Genomic DNA, 26,932 nt, shown 5'->3' with positions numbered 1-26,932 from the left:
AAAAGAAGAGAAAAAGGCAAACATGTTTCCTTATGAAAATGCTAAAATGAAATGTTTTGATTTTTCATTTTAAAACAATTTTTTGTCTCAAAATGTCACCAAATCTGATTAAAAAAGGGGAGAGAAGCAAAGAAAACCAAACCCAAATCAAAACAAACATTTCATTTTGGTTGATCTCAAATTTATTCTGTTTTGTTTTTGGTTCAGCCAGCAAACTTGATGAGTCAGTTATTCCTACAGCTCTCATTCATTTTCTTCACTTCACCCAATCTTGTGGCTGGGGAATGGCCATGCCCTCCTTCAGCATCTTGAATAACATTTGTGTGGGTCTTCCTTGTGGTCTTTTTCTTGTCACTAACACATCCTGTACTCCTCAGCTAATATATACCATGTTTCTGTGTCTCACATAACCCAGTCATCTGGGTCAAGGCATTCTCAGCCTTTCTTTGGTGGGGATTCTCTCCACCAAAGCATGTGTAATTTAACTGCTTAGCTTATTGGTTTTGTTTTACCCAAAATTCACCTGACTATTGTCATTTTGGCAGTGTGAAGTAGCTGTTCTTTTCTCTTTTTGCCCCAGTCTAGCTGGTGTGGCTTAATTCAATTTGTAAGGGAATTTGAAGTCTGAGGATGCTAACAGGCATGTACATTTTTTGTTAGCAGCTGATTATTCCTACATGCATCACCATTGCTATATGCTTAAATAATTCCTAGCACAATGGTTCCTGATTCATCTTCGGGCCTTCTAGAAGCTATTGCAAAAATTAAAAGAATATGACTTTTAACAGCAATTTGAAATATTGCGTTGAACAAGCATTTATATTTTTCTATAAAATAAATTAATCATTAAAAAGAAGGAAGACAAATACAAAAGATATGAGAGACATTTTTAGCTATTACATTTGGAGTACTGTAGGTTGCTGCCTTTAGAAGTGAACACACTAGATTACTGTGTAGAGAACTGGTAAGTAGCATTACCTCTGCTGCCCACAGGAAAGCAGTTTGCAGAGTAGAGCAGGGGTATAGACGGTGAAATTATTCCACTACAAATCCTTCATTTGCTATTTTTGGCCTCCAAATATGTTGCTTTCAGCAGAATGGCTTAGCATAGGGAAATGGCAGCCATCAAAAGAGTATGTTTCAGAATAGAGAAAGCCTCATTGCAGCATAGAAATTGGGTGAATGGGGCTATATATTCATATTGACAAAATTGGATCTAAGTGGGGAATATGAAAGAGATGACCTCATTTTAATTCCCTGCTGATTGTCTTTTGAATGATGTACTGTGCTAATGGAATACAAGAGATTTCAGCGTGGCAGCTCCCCATCACTTTGACAGTGTGTTCATTCATGTAGTATCCCATCAAAGCACTGAATTATCAGAAAAAAATATAATATTGAACGGAAAATATCAGCCTGGAAGGAAATAACCCTCAGCCTTTCTTTGCCATTTGGAAGCAGGAGCCTGATTTTTAAACATCCAATGCCTCCTTTAAACTTCTCTATCAGGTGATAATGTAAAGTAAATGATCAAACATAAATGAGGGGCCATAAAGTTCCCAAGAACCTAGTGTGCCCGCCTGGCCTCAAACATCTGGTCACGTGCAGCTCTGGCCCAGACGTTGGATGGTGTTCGCCTTACTGTCCCCAGTGGTCCATCGAGTAGGTATTTGTTTCCAGTGTGGTCTTCCCCAATCTCGCCTGCCACGACTTTGAATATTATTTCAGTGGAGGGTCCAACCACTGGGAGACTCTCGATGGCAGAACGTCTATCTGGCGGTCTTTTGCAAGGCTCCACTTCCCCTCTCCCTCGCCCTTACACCCAGCCTCGATGGGTCACAGCTATCCTCCTGGCCAGGTTTCCAACTGTTGAGCCCCTGATTACTTTCGCTGGGATGGTCCTCCCTGCCAAAGCATAAGCACCCTGTGGTATCCTGCCTGGGCTACGAGGCCGCCACCCTTTCCCTAAGGCTAACACCCAACCCCAAGGCTTAAGTAACAATCAGGCTCCACAAGCTCTGACCCTCAACCCCTCCAAAAGTGGGAAACATAAAACACAAAAGAAAATCACTGATGCACTCTGAGGGGCCCAACTGCCCCATTGCCAGGCTCCCTCTGCCTAGTTGCTAACAACCCGCCTTGACACTATGGGTCTATGTTAGGCCCTATATGTGGCCGGGGTAGCCTGTGGACTCCACCACAATTCTTCTCCCTTGTTCCCTGGCCTTTTGTTTCTTCGGACCACCTGTGGTCCTCCGGTGGATGCCTGTCCCCTCGTCACCCGCTGGATCAGTGCTGTGCCGCCAGCTATGCTAGCTGGACCTGGTCTTGGCCACAGGGGATGACCTGGTGAGGGGACTGCAGGTCCTTGACCATCTGGGCAATAGCGATCATCACCTGCTGGGTTTCACTATCCAACGCAGGGTGTCTAGGGCTCACACCAAGGCTAAAGACCTTGACTTCAGAAGGGCCAACTTCAATCAGCTTAGGAGACTAGTGGGGAAGGTAATAAGGGCCCAGAAGGTAAAGGAGATGGGAACCCACAAGGGATGGTCATACCTTAAGGGGGCGATCCTCCAGGCCCAAAGGATAACAGTCCCTGAGAAAAGTAAGGTGGGTAAGAGTGCTCAGAAACCCCCTTGGCTCAGCAAGGACATTCAGCAATGCCTGAGGACTAAAAGGAAGGCATACAACCAGTGGAAGGGAGGAACCATCACCAAGGAGGAGTACTCCTCCTCGGCCCAGGAGTGTAGGAGGGCTATTAGGAAGGCTAAGGCAGAGATGGAACTCAGGCTAGCATCCAGGATAAGAACAACAAAAAGTCCTTTTTCAAGTCCTTTTTTCCCTTTTCATAGCCAGCACGGGTTTGTTGCAGGTAGGTCTTGCTTGACCAATCTCATTTCCTTCTACGACCAGGTGACCTATCACCTGGACAAGGGAGAAGAGATTGATGTCATATATCTTGACTTCAAAAAAGCCTTCGATCTGGTTTCCCATGATCGCCTCTTGGAGAAACTGGCCAATTGTCACCTTGGGTCCTCCACAATCCACTGGCTGGAAAATTGGCTCCGGGGTCAGACCCAGAGGGTAGTAATTGATGGAAGTCCCTCATCGTGGTGTCCTGTGACCAGTGGGGTCCCACAAGGCTCTGTCCTTGGACCCATACTGTTCAACATCTTCATTAATGATGTGGACACTGGAGTCAGAAGCGGACTGGCCAAGTTCACCGATGACACCAAACTTTGGGGCAAAGCATCCACACCAGAAGACAGGCAGGTGATCCAGGCTGACCTGGACAGGCTCAGCAAGTGGGCGGACGAGAATCTGATGGTGTTCAATGCCGATAAATGCAAGGTTCTCCACCTTGGGAAGAAAAACCCGCAGCATCCTTATAGGCTCAGCAGTGCTATGTTGGCTAGCACTATGGAAGAAAGAGACTTGGGGGTCATCATTGACCACAAGATGAACATGAGCCTGCAGTGCGATGCTGCGGCTAGTAAAGTGACCAAAACGCTGGCTTGCATCCATAGATGCTTATCAAGCAAATCCCGGGACGTCATTCTCCCCTTGTACTCGGCCCTAGTGAGGCCGCAGCTGGAGTACTGCATCCAGTTTTGGGCTCCACAATTCAAAAAGGATGTGGAGAAGCTTGAGAGAGTCCACAGAAGAGCCACGCGCATGATCAGAGGTCAGGGAAGCAGACCCTACGATAACAGGCTGAGAGCCCTGGGGCTCTTTAGCCTGGAAAAGCGCAGGCTCAGGGGTGATCTGATGGCCACCTATAAGTTTATCAGGGGTGACCACCAGTATCTGGGGGAACGTTTGTTCACCAGAGCGCCCCAAGGGATGACGACTAGGTTGAACTGTCATAAACTATGACAAGACCATTTCAGGCTGGACATAAGGAAGAATTTCTTTACTGTCCGAGCCCCCATGGTCTGGAACAGCCTGCCACCAGAGGTGGTTCAAGCGCCTACATTGAACACCTTCAAGAGCAAACTGGATGCTTATCTTGCTGGGATCCTATGACCCCAGCTGACTTCCTGCCCTTTGGGCAGGGGGCTGGACTCGATGATCTTCCGAGGTCCCTTCCAGCCCTAATGTCTATGAAATCTATGAAAGTACATTGGGAATAAGAAGAGGGCCCCAGGCAATGTAGGGGTCCTGCAAGACACAAACGGTAATCTTGTGGCCATGCTAGACAAGAAAGCTGATATTTTTAACAGTTTCTTTGCCTCCGTTTTCTTGAACAGGGACCGAGATATCCCACCTACCAATGGTAGGGATAATTTTGGGGATAGCTCTATCAAGCCTTCAGTCAGTGCAGATGTAGTTAGGGATCTTCTGGAAGGACTAGACATTTTTAAATCTGCAGGTCCAGATGCCCTCCACCCAAGGGTGTTGAGGGAGCTGGCAAGGGTCATTGCGGAGCCTTTGGCCCGGCTGTATGAGCATTTGTGGTCATCTGGCCAGGTGCCGGGGGATTGGAAACTGGCTAACGTGGTCCCAATTTTTAAGAAGGGGGGGAAGGAGGCCCCAAGTAATTATAGGCCTGTAAGCCTCACCTCGGTGCTCGGGAAGCTCTTGGAGAGGATCATCAAGGAGCACATCTCTGGGGGGCCTGCAGGGGAGATCATGCTCAGGGGCAATCAGCATGGGTTCACTGAAGGTAGGTCCTGCCAGACCAACCTGATTGCCTTTTATGACTGAGTAACTAAATCCTTGGATTATGGTGTCTCTGTGGACATAGTCTTTCTAGACTTTAAGAAGGCCTTTGACACTGTCTCTCACCCCATCCTCATCAGTAAATTAAGTGACTGTGGCATTGATGCCTGCACAGTTGGATGGGTAAAGAATTGGCTGATGGGGCAAACCCAGAGAGTAGTGGTGGACGAGTTGTACTCAACTGGTGAGATGTGAGCAGTGGGGTATCCCAGGACTCGGTCTTCAGGCTCGCACTGTTTAACTTCTTCATCAGCGACTTCGACGAGGGGGTGGAAAGCACGCTGTCCAAGTTTGCTGATGACACTGAGATGTGGGGCGAGGTGGACACACTTGAAGGGAGAGAGACGCTGCAACTAGATTTAGACAGACTACAAAAGTGGGCAGATGAGAATAGGATGGGGTTCAATGTAGACAAATGCAGGGTGCTGCACCTTGGGAGAAGGAATCCACAGCATACATACGGGCTAGGGAGTTCCCGCCTTGAAAGCACAGAGGCGGAAAGGGATCTTGGAGTTATTATTGACTCCAAGATGAACATGAGCCACCAATGCCAGACCACAGCCAGCCAGGCCATTCATACCTTGTCATGCATCCAAAGGTGCATCTCAAGCCAGTCCAGAGAGGTGATACTCCCGCTCTATGCGACTTTGGTCAGGCCGCAGTTGGAGTACTGCATCCAGTTCTGGGCGCCGCACTTCAAAAGGGATGTGGCCAGCCTGGAGAGGGTTCAGAGGAGAGCCACCCGCTTGGTGAGAGGGCAGCAGGACAGGCCCTACGAGGAGAGACTGAAGGACCTGAACTTGTTCAGCCTCAGCAAGAGGAGGCTGAGGGGGGACCTGGTGGCTGCCTCCAAACTCATCAGGGGGTATCAACAGCAAATAGGTAGAGCTCTTTTCTCCCCAGCACCACCTGGGGTGACAAGGAACAATGGTCATAAGCTGCTGAAGAATAGGTTTAGGTTGGAGATCAGAAGCAATATTTTACAGTTAGGGTGGCCAAAATCTGGAACCAACTTCTCAGAGAGGTGGTCCTTTCCCTTACCTTGGGCAAATTCAAGAGGAGGTTGGACGATCACCTGTCTGGGGTCTTGTGAACCCAGCATTCATTCCTGCCTGCAGCAGGGGGTCAGTCTAGATGATCTGTTCAGGTCCCTCCTGACCCTAGCTACTATGAAACTATGAGGGCTGAGTTTTGCAGCCCCTCACGCTGCCTGGTACGCCTCTTTGGCTCTCCTGGTGCCCTCAACGGTCCCACCTGGTCTGGTGCTGGGAATTGCGTTGGCCTCTCCAGCCCCTCTGCTGTAGCCACTGGCATCAGGGTCTTTCTGCACCCCTCTGCTGTTTTGCCCAGGTTCCCAATTGTGAGGAGCCGCCTCTGACTCACAGCTCCTTCTGCTGTAGCCAGCAGTCTCTGGTTTGCAACGTGTGCCGAAGAGTCCTTCCCCACTGGGGGAAGCAGCTTCCAGCTTCTTTCGCTCCCGCAGGAGAAACACCCCCTGCTGGTGCTCCTGCCAGCACCAATCTGCTCCCTTCCTCTTTTCCAGCGGCCTGCTTTATTTCAGCTGGCTGGCGATCCTGGCTGACGTCACCGGCCGGCCGCAGCTGTATAAAGGCATGGCTGACGAGCTGTGCAGGTTCCTCCTCAGGTTCCGGCTTTGCTATGGGTCCTGCTGCAGCTAAGTATCGCCCTTTATCCTTGCTTTTATTTTAATTCCCCTCCAAGGGTTCCTGACCCCAGGGCTCCCCCCGGTATTTTGGGGTCCTCCCTTTTGTTTTTCCCTGTGACACCTAGCAATGGGTCAAAGTCACAGGGGGTAGGATGGGTGATCCGTAGCATCATGCAAATACTGTGGTACCTCCTGATCCATCACAGAATGGTCCGCAGGTAGTGTAAGGAAGTTCTGTGGCTGGGTTAGAAAGCCTGCATTCACCTGGATTTTGATTAGCCTCAGGTTCATATATTTCAAGAGTTGAGAGGTGATTTATGGGACTACAGCTCTCTCTTCTGTTAGTGGCTCTTTGAGAGAGTAGAAGTTCATGCTTTTGCTCTTAGAACTAGATGTCTCATGTTGAATCCCTACAGAAGTTCAAAAGGGTGGCAGTGTTGTAATCCCTACAGATGTTCAAAAGGGTAGCTGTGTTGTATTTCTCTGTTTCTGTTGTATTTCTCTGTTTCTCTGTTTATTCACTAAAAAGGGCCAACATCATTTAATGTGAACACTCTTAGTTTGGATTTGTATCTCTGTGCTACCTCTTTGTACAGTGTATTTCTGGGGACTGCTGTCCTCAAAATAAATATGTCCTCATATGGAAAGACTAACATTAAGTAACATTTCCCTGTTTTAAATTCACTTATTTATTTTGAATCATGCAAGTGTCTTTGTTTGCTGTTCCCAATAGTTGCACTGCTCCTAATGGCTTTATTTGAAATGCCAGGTTGATGTTGCATTAAATTATGTTCCCCTCCACCCCCATAGGAGTTCTCTTGTAAATTAGCAACAGTTAATGAGGAGTTAAACTGTTCTCAAAATTGACCAAGGATCACTAAAAATGGCAGATAGAGAGAGGGTGGTCATCAGGAAAAGAAGACAAACATGTCTCATAAATAGCAAATCATGAAGCCAGGAACCATATTCAACCATTCTGAATTATAACTACCTTTTCTCTTTGCATTTGATCATGTTATTGATTTAAGTGAGGCAATTAGATGTACCTACAGCATAACATTTTATTCATATCCTAACTCTTTAAGGTAGCACAGGTGAACTATGGCACATGCAAAATTTCTGTAGCAGAACTGCGGGTTCTCTGTAAGTGTAGTTGCTATATAGATTAGATCAAGATACTCTGTATATTTTGATGCAGTTTGAGGAAAAAGAAATTCAAAAGCTGTAAGATATGGTTTCAGCATTATAAAAGCAAAATATTTGGGGATTTTTGTTTTGTTTTGAAATGTGTATATTGCAACCAAGTTTAATTAGATTTAATGTAAAATAGTAAAAGTGATAAAATGAAATGAAACATCTAATTCAACCATAAATAGTATTTTTCATGATGTTGTTTGAGTGAAAAAACAACCATTTTTCATTTCATTGTTGACCAAAATGAAGTCTGTATGGAGGTGGGCAGGGGGGTGTGGGTGTGCATCTATATATATATATATAGAGAGAGAGAGAGAGAGAGAGAGAGTGAGAGAGAGAGAGTTGTCACTGAACCAAAAAATCAGCTATTCAACAGCTCTAGTCCAGGATACACTTTCCTCACTGAAATCTCAGGCCCTCCATTTAAACATTAATGTATTTATTTCGCAAGATGTCCATAAATAAAAATATAGTATTAGCTTTCTTCCAATGGTTTGAGTCTCCTCGTCCTACCCTGTGCTCATCTTTCTTTGAATGGGAATACATGTTGTAAAGCAGGGGTGGCCAACCTGTGGACAGGTACCACAACTGGCACAGGCAGCTTGTATGTGTGGCACCTTACAGACAAGGGAGAGGACAGATAGCACAGCGGCAGATAGGACATAAAGCAGAGCTGAAAATTGGGCAGGGAGTGCAATATTTGAAGCAGAAATTAGAGCAGCAGATCTGGCACTGGAAGGGGATCAGAATGGCACTTGGGGAGGGTATAGTGGTAATGTGTAGCACACTTACAAAAAAGTTGGTCCCCACTCTTCTACAATATGCTGAGTTTTGGGTTACTAGTTCCATCTGAGCTAGCTTAGCCTTAGTAAAAGGAATGAAAGTTGACTGTTTAGTGACATCTTTAAAGTAGCTGAACTAATTTCATTCTAGTTCTGAGTGTCTACCTCATAGATACCACTAGCAAAACGGGAACTAAGTTTCATTCGCATTGGCAATCTCATCAAAGAAATGAGGGACCACACGGTGTATGGAAAGTGAACTTTCTTCTTAGCATTAGAAGTGATGCTTTTAGATTAGGCCTGAAACACTTCCATACTTCTGTGGGGAAGACTTATAGCTGCATTGGTCTTCCCTGTGTTCATACTGTGATGAAGAGAAAAATTCCAGCTGGCCCTCAATTTGGTTTAAAAATTATTAGCAACCAATATAAAAAGCCCCTGCTGTTAGTAATTCAGTGTTGCACAAAACTTTTGCTGAAGACCATATCAAAATTCTTGGAAAGGTTTCTCCTAGGTCTTATTTTTAATGATCAATTGTAGCAATATTTTTTTTAATTTTTGTGTACACCTAAGATGACTGACTAATTTATGGAAATGCCAGTACAGTGAAAGAACCCAAAAAACAGATGAATGTACTGTCAATTTCTATGTAATTACTTCGGAGCTGTCAGTTTTGTGTGTGTGTGTTCAGTGCATTAGTGCATAACAAATGTAAAAGACCCCAGCAATCAATATTCCTTGTCAAGCACAAGTATATACCATAGAGTTATTACTGTGTTATTCCTTCTGATCCTTCTTTTTTATTTATTTAATTAATCTAGCTGCATCACGTTACCATTCTTAACATAAAACACTACAGCCCAGATTGGATCATTAACCAATGCTGTGTTAGGCTAACCCTTTGATATTTTGCAGCCCATTTTTAAACGGATGCCTGAGCAAACAATACCATTTACAGTGCAATAGAATAACAGACTGTTTGTCAAGGGGCTGTTTTCTTGTTGTTTATGCAATTCAGGTGCAGGTGGTGCTAAATTGCTTTATATTCTGTAGAATGGGCATGATAAATGTTTATAAATGAAGAAGTACAATAGCCGGATTCCTGAGTTGCAATGCAAATTCAATGAAAATACAATTCTGTGACAAGGACTTCCACCAAAGCAACACAATGTTTAATCAATCAGCCCAAATTACCTCTCTGGTAACAGTAATTGTCCACAAATATCTTCTTTTTAAGTGCATTTGTCTACAATGGAAGGATGAAACCTTATTGCACAAATGAGGTCTCACATCCTGCTCTACCTGAGTATAGATTTGCATTAGGCCTGTGCGAAGCAGCTAGTATTCGTTTTGGATTTGGCCAATTTGGGGGACAGTGATTCGATTCAGTGATTAGAATCACTGTCCTTAGTCAATTCAGCCAAATCTCTGAATCAGCCAGGCCCATCCCCTGCCTGCTGTCCCAGCCCTGGCAATGGCTGCCCTGCCTGCCCCAGCTCCCAGCACTTGTTAAAAAAAAGCCCCGACTCAGTGGGTGCTGCTGGGTGGGTGGCGGGGATCCCCACTGCCCACACTGCAAGGGGGGCTCTACACAAGCCCCCTGACACCCCCACCTCACTCCCCCAGCACCCTCATGGGTGCCCAGCATGGGCCAACTCTGACCCTTTAAGGGAAAAAAGAACCCAGAAACCCCCCCACACTCACCGTTCCTGCTGGCGGGGGGCGATCTGTACTGCTGCCCATTGCTCCACACCATGTGAGGGGCTCTGCATGAGTCCCCAAAGCCCCAAGGCTGCTGCAGGAGCAGTGAGTCCCAGGGCTTTTCTCCTGGTATTTTTTTCTTAAGGGGCCAGAGCTGGCCTGAGCAGGGCAGCTGTGGGGGGCTGAGGGAGCAGTGGGGTGTTAGGGGGCTCATGGCAGAGCCCCCCATGCAGCAGGGCACAGTGGGAAGCAGCAGGGATCACCCCCCAACCTGGCAGCACCCAGTGAGCACTGGGGCTTTTTTTAAAACACTGGAACCTGGGGTGGGCGGGGCAGCCGTGGGGGGAGTGGGCGGGCGATGGGAGGGTTGAGGGAATGGTGGGGGCTGGGGGTGCTGGCAGGAGTCCCCCTATGGTCCCCAGCCACCCTTCCCCATCCCTAGTACTTACCAGCTCCAAGTCAGTTACAGCTCCCTGCTGCAGCCACCAGGGCCTGCCCGAATCATCATAGCTCCCCAAATCTTTTCCAAAGATTCATAGAGCTTTGAATGGATTCAGACCTTTAAATTGCTCCCCTGATTCGATTCAGATTTGGAGATTTGGCTACTGAATTGAGCCGAATCTCCTCCGAATCAAATCGCCACCCAAAGCTTTGCACAGACCTAATTTACACTATAGAACCACCCATTCATCTGTAGAGTATGGGAGGACTAAGTCAGTCCATTCAAAGCCACCTGACTTCAATTACTTGTTGACTCTTCAAACAGGTAATTTAAGCTCTTAGCCAAAAACAGTTTGAAGTCAGCAGAAGTTTTCCCTTGGATATCACAACAGGTCCCAAGAAACATGTAGAGTCTTAGGTACATAGGATGTATGTACCTTAGACCCACTAGTCTTAGGCACATAAAATACATGTCCCCCTACTGAAGTCCTACATGCACTAGAGGGCTTTGGCTGGCAATGATAAGATGAATTTATGATCACTTGCTGCTTACATGCTCTCCTACTAAAGTTTTAGGTTTCTCTACATTTGAAGAGCAATGGTATAATTTTTACTTGAATTTATTTTTCATTGCTGTTTCATCTTTTTTTTCCCTTTTTGCTATGCTTTAACACTAAAGTCTGCATTAACATCAAGAGTATTTGACTCAATCCTCTTATAGTGATAAAGGTTATAGTTTGGAGACACTTCGTAATTTGGAGAAGTTTGGAGTTGAGAAATGCTCCCTCAGTGAAGTAGCTAGTCAGAGGGCCAGACAAAGGGTCTGCAAAAGCTGCTTACTGATCCAGGATTAAAGTTTGTTGTTCTTGTTCTCATTTATTGTATGCCTGTGTTTTACTGAATCTGGTAAACACTATATGCATCAGCAGCCACCTTGAACTGAAATTGCACTCCAAAGTGGAGGACTTGACTTAAAATAGATAGACATACCCTTTGAAATACATATAGGCAGTGAAAATGCCTATATGGCAATGGATAAAAACCGACTTTGGAATATGGGGCTCAGAGTTCCAGGACCTTGTCAAAGCCCTCTCCTGACTCCATGGAACACTTTGTCAAATGCACAGCATGTCCTTAATTTTTGCAAAATGGTTAATATTGCCTCCATTCGGTCCTGAGGTATTGCTTGTTGCAGATGTGCTAGAAAAATTGTATTGAGAAAAGTACAGCTTCTGGAATACAGAGCAGGAGAAAGGCCAAGGAGAGATACAGGACACTGTAAACAGGTAGGATGTTTCATCAGCCATGACATCTGTTATCTTAATAATTCATATCCTATGCTGAGGGCCTTGTGACTGAAAAACAAAATAAAACCATTCCATTAACATATTGGCCTACCCCAACCTTGCAGAGGTTTGCCTCTTCCCTGTCATCTTGCCAGTCACAGGCAAAACTGTAAACCCACAGTGTAATATAGGAATGTGACTTTAGGAAAAGGGAGAGATGTGTACAAAATTAGGCCACAGAAGAGAAAATAGGAAAGTAATTCCAATACTTCTCTCTGAGGAACGTGTTAGGTTGCAGTTGATCTATTGTTTCTAACTTTGAACATCAAACTATAGAAAGGGCAGTAGGGGAAAAATTATGAAAGTACAGGCATCTGTACATATAGTGCTGGAGGAAAAAACAAAGATCAATGGGTATACTGCTGAACTTCTCAAAATATTAAGGATATACATGGGGGGAGCAACTTTTTCTGATGAATATATTAATGCCAAGGCTTTAATAGGAAGTACATATTGGCCATAGGAAGTACAAAAGGAGAAATAGCAGGTGCACGAAGAATTCTGACAAAATGATTTCTCTCAGATGGTGGTGAGCTAGGGCATCAGCATATGTAATTATCAAACAAAAGAGAACTAGGCAGGCACCCGAAGAGAAGAGAATTGCACAGGTTACTGAATTACTGGATGCAGCTGCTAATTAGTGGGATAAAGTTGGCTTCCATGGCTCCAAAGCCAATCTTCAACCCAGAATGTTACTAAAGGAGGGTTATATTTAAATCTACTGTCAGTGCTAAGTAATCTAGCTTTTAAGGCATAGATTGGCACCCTAGGTCGAATTTTATTGAAGTTCTGCTGTAAATGATTTGTTGTACTCATTGCTATTAATACCAAAATGCAGACATTTCTGAGGAGTTAAGATCTTTTTTCTATAGTATTATAACACCATTGTCCCCATTTGCCTTCCCCCAAAGTAGTAAGCCTTTTAAAGAGAATGAATGTCAATTTAGTAAATGTATAGATCTTTCTATACAGAAACCATTCATGCAATGTTGACAGAACAGAGATGGCTAGAACCAGAGAAAACATTGTGCTGTTGCATGGTAGAACCCTGCATAAAAAACCCCCTGAAACAGTTTGCAAATTATTACTCTCCTTTCAGCACATTTTAGTTCAGTTTTTTCAGATTTTGTTAATCAGCTAAAATATTTTCAAATGATATAGGCATTGATTCTTACATGATCTTGTAGTGATTTATCAGCTTTCCCCTTTGCTAAGGGCATGCATACATGCATGTCATGTCTTTGGCTGTTTAGTTGCAAATCCATGAATGGACATTGCTGTTTTAAACTGTGTCCTATTTTGATGTAATTGAAATCAGTAAAAATATTGACTAGCTCAATAATCTACTGAACTGAAAAACTGAAACTGAAAAAAATGTGTTGTTTTTTTTTTCCCTGACATTTGTCCACTTCTCTTCTTTCTTTACTGCAATGGGCAGTGTAAGAATTGTTACATATTTGGAGGAGAAAAATAATGAGATTCTATAAGCCAAAGAAAAAAAATTTGTACTGAAATAGGCATGTTGCCCTCATCATTTTAGTGGTTATCGCTTGAACTACGGAAAACTCTCACACAAGACAGCGAGAAGATGTAATATGGTTTCAATTTATGTGGAACAATCTACTTTCACTTTGAGTTTCAAAATCAATCAGTCACAACAATTCAAAGCAAAACAAAATTGAAAATCACCAAGTCTCACTTAGCTTCCTGATTTTGACAGAGAGCATAATTTTCCTGAAAACTGAGCTCATGATGGCTTGAACATTATCAAACTTAATAGGAATGCTTGACATATATATTTGTATTAAACTTGTATTCCTTCAAAGGTGCTATCTTGTCAATACCATGTTAGGCAGAGAAGGGATTTGGACTTTGTTCTCCCAGTGTGGTGACTTGGTGAAGAAATCTATGTACAGTTTATGGATCTTTGTGAGATTATGACTTTGATGTTTGTCAATATCAAACTGCATTTGGATTCTAAGGCTGGTCTTAGGAATTTTAGCCCAGCACAGAGGATAAAGACAATGGGAAAACTAAGGCATGCTTGCTGAGAACTAACAATAAAAGAACATTCTCTTAAGTGCTTATATAGTTGAAATGTAATCACCAGAGCCTATAAGACAGCTCCTACCAAAGATGACATGGGTTGTTATAGAGAATGCCACCTTGGAAACAATGTCATCTCCCAGGGCTCTATGAATGCCAGATGGAAGCTGATTAAAAGTGGGCAAAATCCAAGCCATTTGCCCTCTTAGGCCATTTTTAGATGCTCATACAGTGGTGCAAATAGGTAGAGGTGAGGCTGCTTGTATCAGAAGCCCAGCAATGCAGGGGAAAATTCTGCCTTTCTGAACTCCAGTGGGCCTTCAGAGAATTCACAGGGAAATGTGAGCTAGGGCAAGTCTCATTTTATTTAGGCAGCATATTGTTTTGTAATGATTTGTAACTTCTTGTGGGTTGGTCTTTAAGGAATAGCAATGTTGCATTTGGAAACACCTTGCAAAGTCAATCTGTATTTCTATACCTGTTTGGTCAAAGTTATTATGAGGCTCCAGAAGAGTTATAGTGTAACCTTAAAGTTAACCTTTGAGATTCTGAGAAAGGATGTCTTTAAGTTATAGTAAGAGTCTGAATCTGAGTCTGAGTCTGATGGGGAACAGATGGTTAGACTGTAGGTTTCAGCACAGAGGAGGTGTTACTAAACTGAATCTTACCCTCAAAAGTTAGCCTAAGGACCCTAAGTGGAAATGACTGGATGCTTTTCAAATCCCAGAGGCTTAAAAATACTTAAGCATTCAGTGACAGTAGTCTAGTAAGCAGTCAACACAGGACACTTGGTTAAGTGTTATATTCACATCAGAAACCAGGGCCTTACCCATCAGGCTCTGCAGGATGAGGACCCCCCCCCCCCTTGACTGAAACTTTTTAAAGGTTTTGTTCTTGTTCCCAATCGGAGCAGAAAAAATAATAATATCAAAGTGCTCTATAAAATAGAATAGTTGCTTTCCACTGCACTGCTTTGTCATCAACTTGTACTAACAATAGTTTCTCCGCTCTGTGTTCTGCTTTAGTGAAAGGATGATCATGTAGAATTTTCCCCACATTAGGCATGTATTTATCCATAACAACAAAGCATCTATTGTATAATTTTTTGTAAGTATAGTGAGTCTGTTCATTAAAACAGGCACACCTAATTATGTTGCAATGTATAATGAAAGTACAGTTCTGGACAATGTGCAATATTGCCCAGCTGGTTAACATTCTGTCAAGATAACATTACATTAAGCCAAGTGAGTTATTATATCTTACCACTTAATTAAGCCCTTTTTCCTTCGGGTGAATTATGTGCAAACAAGTCGTAGTTTGTATTTGTTTATAATTTGTCTGGAATTGTGAAATACGTATATGTTTTCAGCTGGCATAAAGTTGGTAGGACCAGCATTTCTACTGCTATCTGATCTCCACCCTCACAGCAAAAGGCTGCTTGCTGTTGAAGACAAAGGGAAACTGTGACCTTCCCCATGACAATCCTCAACTGATGTATAGTGCCTTAGGTAGTACTATCAACCAGCATCAATTAAAATAGCCCTAGGATGCTCTGTTGTACATGAGAATCAGGATCAGCAATAGGGCAGAGCAAGATGCAGGGAGCCATACCTGAATCTCCTATAGGCACTGTTTCCTTTTGTGCCAAACACAACCTGATGGAGAAAGAGAACTGAGTTCAATGAAGGCATTTGGGTTTCCTCAGCCTTCCTAGTAGTGCTGGAGGAATATTCCACTTCAGGACTTACAGGCTAGAACTATCTGTCATCTCACCCGTGCACTTGTATCTCTGGTCCCTTTGGAAGGAGAATGGAGTGAGTCAGCCTCAACAACTAGCTCAGGCCTAGATTCTGTTAAGCCAGCATGGGGGAAGATATTTATAATTCTTTCATACAGAAATAGACTGAACCTTTCCTCACTTAATTGGGATATGTAAAGCCTACACCAGGTTTTGTCACAATCATAAATTCCACAAACATGCTTGGCTCTCCAATTCATTTAAATAACTACCTCCATGTTGGAAGACTGGGAGAGGTGTCCCAGAAAATACACATGCACTCACATCCTGTTTTCTGTCACTGTATCCAACCATTCATCACTGACATTGGTACTCAATAATCATCAGAACGGACAATCCTTTTTTGACAAGGGTGCATTGGATCTCAGGAGTAACCTACATTTGGGTCTCTGCCCATGTGTTGAAAACCAGTCACAGTAAACTTATTCCACCCATGACATAATCACTGATCATAAGCACAATTGAAACGAAGTACTCAAAAATGCAGCATAGGGAGAAAAGGGTTCTGCCACAGAGACATTTTTCATTTCTAAGGAGAAGACAAAGAACAATCCTAAGGGCTAAGAAGAGACAGTCAAAAACCCAGACCAGAAGTTGGGGGGGAGGTGCTAGAGCATGTCTTCCTGACCAGCTTGAGCAATCATTTTGAGCCCAGTTAGCCTACCCATCCTACAGGGGCAGTGGAGTTTGCAGGGGAGATGCAAAGCATCCTGAGATGCTGGGGGACTGTGAGTTAACTTGAATTGAATCTGGAGGGGATCTAGGACAGAAATTCAATAAACTGATTTAACCTAAATCAGTTAAGCACTACATCCATCCAGGTTTATCTTAAACTGGTTTCAGGCATTTTGAAAGCAGTTTATGTGCACTAAACTTCTGTTGTGTTGCAGATTTGAACCACTTTCTGGTTACTTACACAGGTTTATGTGTAATTTCTGCCCCTAGCTAAGATGAGCACCATGAGCTTCCTTTGGCCTTCACTATCAAACATTTATTCTGAGGTTAAGACTAAGGTAATCTATGACAATCTCTATTTTAGATGAAATAACCAAATAAAATCTAAAACTAAAGTCTTATGCCCATTAAAAAGAAGGGATACAGTGAAGACCATTGGTCCCATCACAAGATGCTGAAGAAAATTATTTTATTAGCACACTATAGAGATGCATATATGTGATTTTAAGGAGGAAATCTTTGCCATTAACCTATTGACAGGTGTCACTGGGTAGGGATTTCCGCTCTAAAACTTATTTATGTTCTTTTTGTTTCTGTTTATGTATTTATTTTGTTTTTAAAAATTATTTAAAATTATTTAAAAAAAAGAATCCTTTTATCCCTTCCTCTCTCCATATCTACTTTGCTGTCAGACATATGCATACATGTACCAGACTTCATAGCCCTAACACTGCAAAAGTGACTACTGTTTTGGAGTACCCCGTTTTTTACTTTCTTTTTTTTTTGTGCATGTTTAGCTTGTAGGCCCTTTAAAATTAGCATCACGGGTGTTTTGTTTTTAAAGAAAGGGCTGGGAACATCACCTTTTTAAGGTCTCTAATGGTAAGCACTTGCAATTATGCTGTGCCTTTTCAAGCAAGGACTTCTGACTCCATTTCAGGACATCCAAATGTACTTTGCTGTATGTACCGATGCATCTTTGCACATGGCTGCATTAATTTGTGTTTTAATGCTTGTATTCACATGAATGAAAGTATCTTCCCAAAAATTTGTATGAGCACAATATGGCTTGCACAAATGTTCTCAGCAAAGTGGGTGAGGTTTGTTACTTCCCTGCTCCAAAGAAAGTATTCCACTGTGCATCAAACTCTAATAATGACTGCTCTTTTTCTATCTTGAATTGAATCACTCCCAACATCTTCAATATCCTCCATCTCAGGATCATTGCTATTTACTCACGTTTCAGCTGGAGAAAAGGTCACAGGCTGTAAACAACTGTTCTGCTTGATAGCTGAAGATTATTGGAGCTTAACTAGAGCTCATATGCAGCTGGGATCCTGCTTTTACAACCTTTCTACGTTCCAATAAACAGTATGTGCAAAAGTTTCTTAAAAAGCAAGCATTTCTGAAATTTGGCACTTCATGCAGGTGGCCATAAAACTGTAGTGCTCACAGCATAACATTGCAGTAAATAATTTGTGATTTTTTTTAATTTTTTTTTTTTGTGGAATTAAGGTAATATGGCATTGTACAAATGATTCGAATTTATTGTGACAACTCAAAGTAGCAGAAATGCTACAAAACCCACAGAAGCGGTAGGCGAATATTGTGGCTAAGGTAAGTGACACTTTGAATGATTCTCACATCATTCAGCCATTTCTGCTTATGCATAGAATATAGCAGCTGTAGAAGTCTCAGCACAAATGAAGCTTTCTGATGAGCTGTCAGTGATGGCTATGATGTAACCCATTGTTATAATGGCCTGTAAGAGCACAGATGCAATTGGTTTACTTATTTTTATTTGAAGACTCCATTCAATCATGACAATAAATGCTCCAGGCAGTGAAATTCAGGGTGATTACTGCATTTTTTCAGCGGGTAAAGCCATTTGGGCTTCAGCCTCATGCCTTATGATGTTGCCAAGGGTGTATTATAATTGCCTAGCAGTACACTGTCTGTTGTGCCTTATTAGTTGAATAGGATTTCAAATTCTCAATCCTTGAAATTGAGAACAGAGACAAAAGTGAGTTGCAAGAGGCTGCAATTGTGTTATAGGTTCTAGGAGCAAAGTTCACTGGTGTCACAGTTCAGTCCATCATCAGTTTCATTTAGGTAGGAATGACTTCAGCCTTTAGCTCCTTAAATGAGTGGTGCATTCTGACAAAAAGAATCGGAGGACCTGTGATCAGGGCTAACTGTGCCATCTCCAGTTCTCCATTGGTCAACAAATTCTATGAGAAAGCACCAAACAGATCCATAATGAGTAAAACTATTTTGCGTGTATATAGTATCTTTTCTTCCAGAAAGATTCCAATTCTTCATCCCATTCCCACCCCTAACAAGTCTCTCAGCCTTTATGAGTCTTTGGAAACCCTGCACAACACATACCAATTTATTGCCTCTTCCACTATTTGCAATAGATTTAATGCAATATATGCTATTTTGTATGCTGCAGTGCTAATGGCCTTTCTGTCTGTTCAGCTCTCCCTACTCTGTGCTAACTCAGTGGGTGCACTCACATATACAATGTCATTGGTCTGACAAATGGTCTATAAGTCTATTACAAGATGATTTCTCTTTCTCATATGTCTCACAGGTCAATAAAGAAAACATCTGTAAGTGGAAGGCTAGTGTATCTGCCAACTTAGCTCCAAGGTATTAAGGGTGGAATTTAGAGAAAGTGAGCTTTAGATAGACATGCAGTGCTGTGCTGCACCAGCTCAAGCAACAGTGGCATTAAAAGAACAGGAGAAGATAGTAATCTAAAACATAATATGCATAGCTATATGTACAAAATGGCTGCAACAGTGTCAAACTCATCATGTGTTCCATGCAGTAGTCAAAGTTAATATTACCAAATATGACCCAAACATAGACAACTCACAAGTATCTAATTCACACTCAAAAACTTCCAGTGATGGATTCATCCTTTTAAAATAATCTGTATAAATGCTTTAACCACCCTAGCCATTAAAAATGCTTCCTAATATCCAACCTAAATTTCCCTAATTGCAATTTAAACCATTACTTCTAGTCATCTTCCTGTCCCCTGAGGACATGGAGAATAGTCTCACCATTCTCTTTATAACAGCTCTTATATATTTGGAGATTGTTAGCAAACCACCCCTCAGTCTTTTCTAGATGAAATAATCCCAGGTATTTCAACCTTTCTGCAGGTGTCATTATAGGTGCTGATTCCGTGGGTACTCCAGGGCTCAAACACCCACCGAAAACAAATATCAGGTGCTCAGCACCCATGAACCATATCAGGTGAAGTAACATGCTGCCTCTTCTGGCCATGCACAAGGCTCAGTGCAGGAACACACAAAAAAAGTACCCACCAGCATAAACCAAAGTTGGCATCATATTCTCTAGATTTCCAGTTATTCTGGCTTCCGTCTGCTGGGATCTTTCTAGTTTGTCCACTTCCTTCCAGAAGTGCAGTTTCCAAAACTGGGAACAGTGCTCCAGATAAAGTCTCAACTGTGCTGAACAGGGTGGACTCGCATGCAATAATATCTCAGTATTGTTACGATTAAAATGGGAAGTTTAACTTAGTGCTTTTGGAGATTGACAGGACACTTCCATCAATGACTAACAGAAAGGTTTTATTAATTAGATAATGAGCTTATAGGAGAATGACAGGTAGGCTATAAACAAGCCTACAAATAAACAAGCTATAATCAAGCCCAATATATTTTTAGCCAGGATAGTGTTTTCTCACCAGTACAGGCAAGGAAGCAGTCTTGATCTTTACAGCTTTCACCATGCATGGATCTGTTGCTGAGGGTGGTCAGCTGGGCGTAGGTTATGATGGGTCAACGTGGTTCTTCTCTCCTGGATTGAACATGCTTTGTTGGCAACTTCACTCCTCTCTTATACTATTTCTTCAAAGCATATTTTCTTGAAGGACCAGTGATCAGATCCTGGACAAAGCTAGTAGGGTGGAGGCTCATTGTCCTTTGGTTGTGCTGTAATTGTAAACTATTTGGATCCAGCCCTGGTTATTGTTGGCAAAACTAACATGGACAGAACCCTTGATCACTCCAGAGGTTTACCATTTAGCTAACTGCAATAGGGCTTGATTACTTAAATCAAACACCTTAGATTATGGATTATGAAGCACTGTGTCAGTCATTGTTACAACAGGGCAGATCCCAAAATATTTTTCAATCGGCATAGGTGCATAGAGTGGGAAGGAATGTGATAACAAGGGAGCAGCAATCACTTTGAAAGTGGAAACTATTCATAATTGATTTAGAGTGGTAAGACGTGGTGTACTGGATACCAAAAGCCAGAGATGGAATTAACTATATTGTTGTATTTCAAGTGGTCCCAGTCACGAGCTTGCATTCTTGTGCAAGAGGATTTATTATAATTTATTCATTTAAAGTTTTCACTTAGGTCTGGACAAGCACTGCATCCAGCCGTATGCTGTAGATATATATAAGATGATATGAGTCAAGAGTGTGCTATTATTGCCAAATATATATAGTTAAGAAACTGAGGTCAGTTTTTAGACTCATACATACATACATACATATATTTATATATAAATCCTCCAAGTTATTAATGAAGTTTTTAATTAAACAGTACTAGACTCAGGATAGGCACAGAAGAATGTCACTGTTCCCAGTCATTGTTGACTACTTTCTAACTCTCTGACTCTTTATGATAACAAGACAAGTTAGTAGATAGCCAGGAAACAACACTCAGAGTGGTAATAGCAAGGAAAATGTGGTATAGGTGCTGCTGTTGCAGTTGCTTTGCCTTCTAAGCAATAGAAACCCTTGCTCTGATGCAGTTTCATCTATCACCTCTTTTTGGCCCTAACTGTGTCATGATGTTCACCACTAGTATGTTCCTGCTCCTCTCATCATCAGTTACAGCCTCCACCTCAACATCTGCATAATTTGATGTGAATTGCCTTGTTAGAAGAATCGGTTTGACCTGATTAGCATTGTCAATTAGCTGTGACTTCTTTATACCACTTTGCCTTTGGCTCCTGTAAATATCTCCATAAGAACATAAGAAATGCCAAATTGGGTCAGACCACAGGCCAAATCTAGCCTAGTTTCCTGTATCTCACAGGGTCACAGAACTGATGCTAAGGGGAAGTGTTTATACAGGCCTATTTAGACTGATTGGCCCTGTGTCCTTCATCCCTTACTGCTTCTAGCATTTATGAGCCTAGAAAGTCTTAATTTGGAGCTTGAATCTATAACAATATGCTTACTGCTGACAGATAGGATCTACATTTTGGGATAGCAGATCTCTGAAACTTGCAGGGTGAGTTGCCTACTGGTAGATGTGATATTGGCAAGAACAAGGATGAGAATTTGAATCACTAGGTCTGGTTCTTTGTATCTTGCTATAGTGCCATGCTAATGTTCACTTTTCCACCAGAATACCTTGCCTTATAACTTGTGTAGTCATTTATACCTAGGCAGCATGTAAAATGTCACCATGTCAGAATGGTGGTAGAATACCAGGCTCACTTTGCCTGGGATTCATTTATTTTTAATTATTATTAATTATGTAAGCAAGTATGTAAAATGCAAGAAATTTTTTAAAAGCAGGCCCATAATTTCTAAGGTAAAAAATTGTGGCATGTCTACATATGCCAAAATAGCACCTGAATAAACTGTGGAGCTTATTGCTACAGAGTTAATTGCTCCTGGGCATGCCATTTGAAGGTGCACCCAGGAACAAATAACTTTGTAGCAATAATCTCTCCAGTTTATTCAGGCACAGCATGTGGAGCCTGGGCAGAGCAGCTCCAGCTAGCTGGGGACCCCAGTGGTCAGCCTGCCAGCTTGGGGGTACTTCCTCCAGCTCAGTGTGTTGTGGAGGGGCTGGCTGGGGCAAAAGGGAGCTTCAGTGTGAGGCTGCTGTGCAAGAAAAAGCTCCATAGCAATGTAGTACTTGTATTTTCAAGTACTAACCTGCTGCAGAGTTTATTAGTTTCATGTGTTCTGATAGAGGCCCACATAAGAACACTGAGACATTTACTGCAGAGCTAATTAATCAGCTCTGCAGACAAGTCTCATGTAGATGTGCCTCTTAACTATAAATTAAGTTGTTAAACCAAGCAACAATAAAAAGGCCAGGCCACCATCCTTAAAGTACGATAGTAGGCCCTTTATACCATAAATGCAAGAGAAAAGATTAATGGTCATGTCTCCTGTTATAAAGTGGTATATAAAACAGGTGAGACTATAATTTTAATCTACACTGTATGAAAGTATCATCTGTTCCTAAACTGTATAAAATTATGAATTACAAGCTAACCTTATTTTCTAAATAAGTCTGAAACAACTGTAAATTCTCTTTCTGAGAAAATCAAATAGCTGTTATGACACTCTCCTCACCACCACCACCACCCCCCGCAAACATACAGAGTATACTCAGCCATCCAGGAAAACAGGAGCAATTGCCAGTCATTCAATCCATGTGAACAATCCCAATGAACTAAGCTCTGAACTGGGAAATGCACTGTTTTGTTGATGGAGCAACCAAAAATTGTGCTCAAGTTTGATGATGTTTTCTTACAGCTGAAGAATTTTGACACAAGCACGAACATTCATACAAGCCACACAAGATATCGCCAGTTTGACAATGGTGAAACTTTTGATTGTTTTCAGTTCTGCTATGAAATTTTTGAAAAGCAAATTACAGTCCAGGATACTAGGATAATAACCTCATTAAAAATAAAGGCCCATTTGAGTCAAGATGGCTCTGAAGTTCAAACTCCATGACTCTGGAGCTGTAGTGATATACTATCACTGTCAGTACTAAGGGAAATTCAGTAGCCAACGGTAATAAGGATTTTGCCACATCTGAAAGACAGAGTGCTTTAGCAGTATGTTGCCCACCTCTCAACAGCTGCAGCATTAATGGAGCTCATTAAACAAGACGGAGTACTATGTACAGAATAAATGAATTTGCCTTAGAGGTCCTTTATTGAAGAGTGCTGGAAACCAAGACTTATTTTGTTTATAATGTCTGCAGAGATAACAGCCCAGACACTTTCATATTGACAGGGGACTCATTTAAGGGCATTTTACAATCCAATTAGTAAAGCAAGTTCATGAAGAAATATAGCTGTGATGGGTAAATTAATCTGTAGTTTTACTACCCATCTGGCACAAATAACTGAACGGATTTAATGAAGGCCTGAAACAATGGACTAAAATAATTCCTGACCTAACTACTGCAGAATTTGACTATAGATTAATTTTGTCCCAGTGTGCCTATATCAGGTTTTTAAACAGAGTCTGTTGTTCCTTTTGGGATGTGGTGTCAGAATGGTTAAAGTGTTCCATTCTGCATCTAGAGGCATGTATTTTTCTCTGAACTCATATCAGAAGTCACCCCCAGGTGACCTAGCTATAAAGTGAGTCATTCTGGCTTCTAAGGTACTGCTAGGCTTCTCTCTCCCTTTCATGCCACTGGCCACAGAAGCCAAAGTACATTAATCATGGTGACTCAACAGGCCAGGGAGCCCTGAGCAGGTATTTGACTTTGTTCTTCCTTCTAGTATTGCAAAAAATAAATATAATGCCACATTCCAAGAATAACACCGGTCACATGAGCACCTAGGTTAGCAGTATAAGACAGGACAACATGAAACATATACATTACATTCCAATAAGAAATAAAGTCATAAAAAAATCTGGAATTTTATTTTAATCAGGCAAGTTTTTCAGGATTAGTTCACCCATCTGGACTCCTTCAATTTGATTTTATTATTTTGCTTGCCCTATCATGTGATTATCTTTTTCTTTTCTTAAACATCTTGTTGAAATCAAGTGTGATATCCAGTGCTTATGGTTTGTAAATCCACATAGGTGAAAAGATTAAACTTTGACAGTGGCTTCAGAGGTCATCAGGCAGCCACCTGACATCCCAGAAGAACAAGGATTAAAGATTTTAATCCAGAGATAGAACTGTGTTCAACATACTAGAAAGATGATGTAAATGACTCTGGACAATATTGTAAGATATTTATTGGCTAACAAAATTCTGCATGTATTTTTTAATGCTCTTTTGAATGACTATATAAGGTTTAGGGCAGTAAGAGACTTATGATCCTGGCAAAAATGAGGCATACTTGCTAATCTGCTTCAGTAAAAGCTGAGCGTAGAATAAAGTGGCATTTTAGAGGCTAAGTGGTTGACAGAATCATGAAGAGCTTTCATCGGTAAAAACCTACTTTATCAGCTGATAGGAATGGACTCTTTTTGAGTTCAATGGACACTGAACCAACCTCTTTGAGTGCCTATACATGAGTGCGAAGGCTGCTCTGACATGCTGTAATTACAATTAACCAAGTCTGCTAAAGCATGGTAATTATCATGCTCCAGACAGCCTCCGCATCTCATGTATCAATATTCCTGCACTTCAAAATGGCGGTGAAGGTGCTTTATCTAAAGTCCATTCAATAAGCTTTAGATAAAGTGCCCCTACCACCATTTTGAAATGTGAGGATGCTAATACACAAGACACTCTGGGCGCTTTAATTAGAGTGCCTCTCAGAGCTGTTTTAATTAAAGTGCCCCTCCCCCCCCACACCCAGAACATGTGTATAGATGCCCTTAATGAGCATCACTGATGACCATTTGAGAGCATTCGAGTTGGTTCATATCAGCTAAAACATGGGAGCTAGAATGCAGAGCCTAAAAGGATACAGTTCCATAAAAAGCTAAACAATGGGGTTATTTGGAATTCATCAATTATACCACCTGAGCACACATTGGGTTTTAAATATGAAATTAAGCAGGCTATCTGCATATATGGAGTCTACTCCCAGTATCTGACAAAGTAGGCTGTTGTTATTAAGGCTCAAGTTTCTCTGAAACAGTTTCTAAGGCTGCCACCCTGCCCTACCTTCTGTCTGATTGCAGAGTAGCACACATTTATTCCCTATTGAGATGCAGAGGTGTTTATGTTTTCCCCCACAATTTTGTTCCTAAAGGCCAGACAAAAGGACTAAGGAGAAGAACAAGTGCTCCCACCCCTGCCCTAGCACAAACCCACACAACTGTGTCTATAGTGGAGGTGTTTTGAACTCTGGAGGATAGGAGGGAGTCATCTGTTCCTAAGGAGGAACTGGGTGGCAGACAGCAGAGAATTCTCTATTGGCAGTGTGAAGGGGAACAAGGGACTAATGTAAAATTCCAAAAGTCTTGGAGCATCCATTATCTTTAGGGTTAAATCTTCTGCCATTTTCCAGAATCAAACCAGGCTGCTTTCACCACCCCTAACTCCACGCTGTTGTTGAATTCAAAGGAAACTACCTATAATTTTCACACCCCAACACAGCATTATGTAAAGAATATGTATAAGAGCTTCAGGTGACAATGAAATAATTTCATTTTCTTATGGAATATAGTTATGAAAACTGTTTGCTGTTTTATGCAATGCAATGACTGATTTTTCTCATGTTTTCAAGTTTCAAAACAAATGCAACCTTTAATTAAAGCAGATTCTGTGCTAAAATTATTTTAGATCAGTATGCAAAATGCACAAGAGTTTTAGTCATTCAAAATCATTTGTTCTCTTCACTCATGTTTATTTAGCAGCTTGGAGAGTTGTTGAAAGCATTTGCAGCTAGGGTACTTAATTACAATTATTGGTTATCTTCTAAGTGAGTACAATATATATTAATTTATGGAAAACAAAGGTGGAAGTTTTCCCATGTGATATTTTCAGAAGAGAAAGGGAAGCTGGACTAATGTTAATAGAAAAGGGAATCATTTGAGAGAAGCCATAGGATACGGGATAAAACCTGTGTTTGATTTTTCTGTTTTCTGGCAACTGTGCAAAAGAAAAGGAAAGCAGGGCCAAGCAAAAGGCAATAATTTCCTCTTTTTTTTTTTCCAGCAAATCAAAGAATTGGGGGAAAAAGGGGTCAATATGGAATGAAATGTCCTGTTCTGAATTTGAATGCTTAAGGGTTTTTGTTTTTACTTTAAAAAAAATGTTGAAATTAAAATTTAAGAAACCAAAATACTTCATTTTCAAATGTCTAAATGAAATACTTAAACTTATTTTTTTTCTTTTTGGGGTTGTTTTTTTTTTTTTGAGCTGTGCATTGGAGCAAGATCAGATAAATTCACAAAATATTTCAGCATTTCTTAATTTGCATTTCTCACCAAAAAAAAAAAAATTACCTGGATTTGGGAAATTGGGAAAGAAAGTAAGTAATGAAAAAGAAGAGAGAGAGAGAAGGAGAGAGAAAGAGTTGTCTTTCAAATTCAAATTCAAATTTTGCTCCTGTCAGAGGAATAATGGACATGAAGGGAAAGTTGTCTTGTTGCTAGTATTAAAAGCAGTGACTGATTTGCAAAAATATGCAGATGAAAAATATGGGTAAAGCAATCTGACACTGTTAGATATCCAGTGTAAGAGTATTCAGCTTTCTAAAGGAAGTAGAGAAGACTTGATTTTACTAACTAAGCATGGATGGTAAAATTTGCTTGAACCTGTCACCTAACAGGTCAAAGATTACATTCTGCCATTATCATTAATGTGCTTACAAAACATTAAAAAATTG

Source organism: Alligator mississippiensis, chromosome 4 (assembly GCF_030867095.1).
Source record: "Alligator mississippiensis isolate rAllMis1 chromosome 4, rAllMis1, whole genome shotgun sequence".
Taxonomy (NCBI): Eukaryota; Metazoa; Chordata; order Crocodylia; family Alligatoridae; genus Alligator; species Alligator mississippiensis.
This window is presented reverse-complemented; position numbering follows the sequence as displayed.